Genomic DNA, 5,936 nt, shown 5'->3' on the forward strand with positions numbered 1-5,936 from the left:
GTGACTTCTTTATTTATTTGTTCAAATTCTGAATTACTGTTGTTACAGTTAATCCCTTAAACATTACGGCTTTCAGTCCTTTAGAAACGTCTGTGCTAACTGTAGGTGTTCCTTTCTGTCCCTATAAAAGCCTAATCCTTTTGAAAGGCCTGCTAAGCTCTTAGCCTCAACAATAACCCATGGCAATGACTTCTGAAGCTTAATTTTGCATTGGGTGTATAACCAAAAGGTCTGTTGCTTCATCAATGCTAATGGAGAGTTATGAGGTTATTATTATTATTATTATTATGTCCTTTGTTAGTGGCACGGTGACAGTACTGAAGGATTCCTTCCAACGGACGGAGTTTTCTGCACGCATGGAAAATTGCTTAAGAAGAGCACATTGGAGAGGAAAGTTTGCTAAAAATGGAGGAGAAAGACTTTTGACAGATTTATCATTTGAGAGGGTAATTGCAGTCAGGAACCTTTCATTAAAATAATGCTATGTTAACCGTCTGTAGTCAACTGTTAAAAAAAAATAAACAAGAAAATTCCCCTCCCATTCTGCCTGCGGGACGGGAGATTGCTGGCAAACCAACCAGTCGCTCAGGTTTATTGGATGAGAAAATTAAATGTAGGGAATAAAAATAAGGGAGGGGACAGCGAGGAAGGGATTGCGAAAGGGGAATCTGCCTGGTTCACAAAAGCACCCGAACCAGACCCCTTCAGCTGTGCCTTTGCTGAATTAAGTACTTTGTTGAATGCTTACACTGGATAATGCAGAGAGCTGAGCAGAACACCCGGGAATGTCTTGCACCCAGGAGAGCCATGGGTCTTAACTGATAAGGCAGACCTCCTTAGGACATTCACTGTGAAAGTTACCTCAGTGCTTCAGTTACTGGGGTGGGAGATTTGAGGGATTCCTTAACAAAATCCACAAGCTCTGTTTCCTGACTGCCCAATTTTAGTCAAATCATGCTTTTCCCAGCAGCCTTATAAAGATAGGGCAGAGGAGGCCCCTGGTTAATGCAGTACAATGTCAATGCTAGTGATGGGAGGTGAGAATATTCACCGGAGAATATTCTTTAGAATATTCTCTGCAAGAAAATTCTCCGGAGAATATTCTCCACAAACTGTAAATTCTGTGTCGTCTACACAGCTGCTTTAAATGTACACACCTCATTATTTGAGAATATTCTTGAGAATGTTCTCAAGAAAATTCTCCAAAAGATAATTATCAAGAATTTAACATCACTAGTCAGTGCACTGGATCAACAGGCCACCCCTTTAATTTGGTTTGCTTCCAAGACATGCTCCTCCAACATTGAATGGGCTATTGTGGTGTTACATGTCTATATCATCTATCTATCTATCTATCTATCTATCTATCTATCATCTATCTATCTAACATCTCCATCTCTCTCTATATCTATCTATCATCTATCTATCTATCATCTATCTATCTCTATCTATCATCTATCTATCTATCTATCTATCTATCTATCTATCTATCTATCTATCATCTATCTATCTATCTATCATCTATCTATATCTATCTATCTATCATCTATCTATATCTATCTATCATCTATCTATCAATCTATCATCTATCTATCTATCTATCATCTATCTATCTATCTATCATCTATCTATCTATCTATCTATCATCTATCTATCATCTATCTATCATCTATCTATCTATCATCTATCTATCTATCTATCTATCTATCATCTATCTATCATCTATCTATCTATCTATCATCTATCTATATCTATCTATCATCTATCTATCAATCTATCATCTATCTATCTATCTATCTATCTATCTATCTATCAATCATCTATCATCTATCTATCTATCTATCTATCTATCATCTATCTATCATCTATCTATCTATCATCTATCTATCTATCTATCTATCTATCTATCTATCTCTATCTATCATCTATCTATCTATCTATCTATCTATCTATCTATCTATATCTATCTATCTATCTATCATCTATCTATATCTATCTATCATCTATCTATCTATCTATCTATCTATCTATCTATCATCTATCTATCTATCTATCTATCTAATCTATCATCTATCTATCATCTTTTATCTATCTATCTATCTATCTATCTATCTATCTATCTATATCTATCTATCTATATCATCTATCATCTATCTATCTATCTATCTATCTATCTATCTAATCTATCATCTATCTATCATCTATCTATCATCTATTATCTATATCTATCTATATTTATCTATCTATCTATCTATCTATCTATCTATCTATCTATATCATCTATCATCTATCATCTATCTATCTATCTATCTAATCATCTATCATCTATCTATCTATCTATCTATCTATCTATCTATCTATCTATCATCTATCATCATCTATCATCTATCTATATCTATCATCTATCTATCATCTATCACCTATCTATCACCTATCTATCATCTATCTATCTATCTATCTATCTATCTATCTATCATCTATCTATCTATCTATCTATCTATCTATCTATCTATCTATCATCTATCTATCTATCTATCTATCTATCTATCTATCTATCATCATCTATCTATCATCTATCTCTATCTATCCATCTCTATCTATCTCTATCTATCTATCTATCTATCTATCATCTATCTATCTATCTATCTATCTATCTATCTATCATCTATCATCTATCATCTCTCTCTCTTTCTCTCTCTCTCTCTCTCTCTCTCTCTCTCTCTCTCTCTTCCAGCATGTTTCTCTCTCCTTCACGCTAATCACATGAACTAAAAAGCTGCTTAAAAAACCCCACCTTGAATTTTGAACAGGATTCTTGAAATGCTACAATGTTTAAGTGTTTAACTATAGTATTTATCTGGATGTGCAAATGTGCATGATACCCAGATATGCATTATCTACGTTTTTAGCATCTAAAACAGAAGGGAACCTATAGCCTTCCAGATGTTGTTTGGACTTTGACTCCCATCAGTCCCAGCCAGGAGAGCCAATGGCCAGAGATTATGGGAACTGTATTCCAGCAATTCCCAGAGGTTCCCCAGTTCCCCATCCCTGGTCTAAAACCTCCTGTACAAGGATCATCATAAGGGAGAGGTAACCATGCTCATTTTCCCTCATGGATTAGTACAATTTTATTTTGTGGAGTTAAAAAAACCAAACACTTCAGTTGCAATTGTAATATTAGTTACCCGCCCCCACTCCCCTCTGCACACATGAAGGAAACATTCTGTTGACATCACCATGATTTGACACCCTTTGACAACAAGCATGAATTCCTGCACATCTCATGAATGTCATTTTTACTTGTTTAATGAATGATGGAAGCAAATTCATATTATTTGCATTTTACAGATGGGGAGATTTCCTTGTTTTTGCTCTCTGCCTGACAGTTTTTGGCAATATCTTATGTATTTATTTTTTTAGAAAAAATGCTTCAGAACCAAATATGTAAATTCACCATATATTTATCTGCACACACACGGATAGAGAGAATGTATTTATCTTCTTTTACTAACAAGCTTGGGGCACCAGCAGGGACTGAACCATGGATTGCCTCAAAGTTGTAAAAAGAGAAAAAGCACACTGTCCATGGTACCATAATGGCTTTCAAAAGCAGTGGTTTTCTAAGCAAGAATCTAGACAGGAGGGTTTCCTTTAATCAGCTCAGTTATAGCGGCTGTACTCAGAAGTCCCACTCAGCTTAGTCTTTGATCCTCTGAAATAGTTTTATTTCCCCCCAGCTCTAATATATACTCCATTGCATTTCCATATACCATATACAGCTGTTTCCATCTATTGCTTGTTACTGACCCTTGGAGATGATAGATGATAGATGATAGATGATAGATGATAGATGATAGATGATAGATGATAGATGATAGATGATAGATGATAGATGATAGATGATAGATGATAGAAGATAGATATAGATAGATAGATAGATAGATAGATAGATAGATAGATAGATAGATGATAGACAGAAAGAAAGATATGGTGGTAGTCAGCTAAATTTTAATCAGAGTTGTTGGCATCTGTCTGTCTCAAGAGACAAAGGAGTGAGTCTCTAGAGGCGAAATCAAATCGCTGCATTAGTAGCACTGAAGTGACCACCCAGGGTGCAAGCCTGGGCAGTGTGTATGGAGGTCCTGGGCTGCCCAGACGACAAGACCTCCCTATTGGCCTCACTGATGTGGTCCAAAGGAAAGCAGAGCAATACCTTTGGCTCCAGCTTGGCTACATGAGTTGCCAGAAGGAGGCATCATGCAGCCATCTTAAAAGGTAAAGGGACCCCTGACCAGTTGCGGATGACTCTGGGGTTGCGGTGCTCATCTTGCTCTATTGGCTGAGGAAGCTGACGTACAGCTTCCGGGTCATATGGCCAGCATGACTAAGCCACTTCTGGTGAACCAGAGCAGCACACGGAAACGCTGTTTACCTTCCCGCCGGAGCGGTACCTATTTATCTACTTGCACTTTGAGGTGCTTTTGAACTGCTAGTTGGGCAGGAGCAGGGACCAAGCAACGGGAGCTCACCCTGTCATGGGGATTCGAACCGCCGACTTTCTGATCAGCAAGTCCTAGGCTCTGTGGTTTACTTTACTGTATTTTAATATTTTTGATCTGGCAAACTGCTTTGAGATCATTTATGTAATGTAAAGCCACAGTACATTTTAAAATAAATAAAACTTTACTATATAATAAAACAAAATAAGTATCCCTTCTCCCTGCCCATCTGTGGCTACATGTTATTATGACACAAACATAAATAATGGTTAGGACAGCAAAACTGTTCTAGTAAGAGGACATTTGAAATGAGGGATCTGTGTGTCCAGAAAACCCTGGGATAACAGTTTCCCACATGCAAGCCCTCATTTAATGATGCATTTAGAAATGATGGCGACTCTGCATGCACGAACGCCATCAGGGTTAGGCCAAAGAGGATTAGAAGTCTGTGCTTTTAAAGATAATCCCAAACGATGTCATCTTTCGACTGAAATGAGTTTCAGATCTGTGCTATTTACTTTGCTCTCGAACTTGTTCCGCAAGCAGCTTCAGATCAGCGCACCTTGCTGCACCTGTCTTGGATAAGGGGCTCAGGTGTCGGTGGGTGTTGTACAGGGAGGCACCCGCCTCATCCAGCCTCCTAACTTCACAAGGCTGGATAGAGCACAACTCCAACTCCTTCATGGGCCCTGTGACTCACTCCTTGGGAACCTGCCACAGCCCAGCAAATCACAGGCAATCGCGATGATGGCTCAAAAACAAAATGATCACCACCCATTTGCCACCAGCATTAGGTCTCAGAGACAGGGACTTCCTTTGGAAACAACCCTTGGGAAAGTCCTATTCTCCTTTCTTTTTTTTCTAAAAAAAAAATATGACATGGTGACTATGGGTGTAACCAGGATTTTTTTGGGGGGCAGGCTTTTGTTAGGGGGGCAAAACCTCAGATTTGTATTGATTTTCTTTTGGGGGGGAGCTGGCCCCGTCCCTCCCCCCCGCTATGCCAATGAAAGTGACCAAGTTGCAAGCTAGCCCTCTAAGCATCTGGGTGCCTCTGATCCTCTGATTCAGTGGGACACGGATGACTTGATGGAGTGTTTTTCTCCACCCTCTTTCTCTCTCTCTCTCTCTCCTTTTTCCACCTCCTCTGCCTGCACAGCCGTGGAGAAACCGGAGGCAGAGTCGGAGAGGCAGGAAAAACTGGTTCTGAGCAGGGAGTTGCCCCCGAAAACCCAGGGCGCCTTGGCCCTAGCGTGGAGCTGAATTCAAACTCTTCCCCAGCCCGGGCAACCAAAGAATGGCTTCCTTTGTGCGCAGGCTGGGTCACGTCCCACCCTCGCAGGGTGCCTTTTGCAAGGTGCTGCTAATAGACAAATTACAGCTCCCAGCCTGTCAAGGTAGATAACAGCACCATGTGATGCAGGCGGCCCGGCA

Source organism: Podarcis cretensis (genome assembly GCF_951804945.1).
Source record: "Podarcis cretensis genome assembly, chromosome: 6".
Taxonomy (NCBI): Eukaryota; Metazoa; Chordata; class Lepidosauria; order Squamata; family Lacertidae; genus Podarcis; species Podarcis cretensis.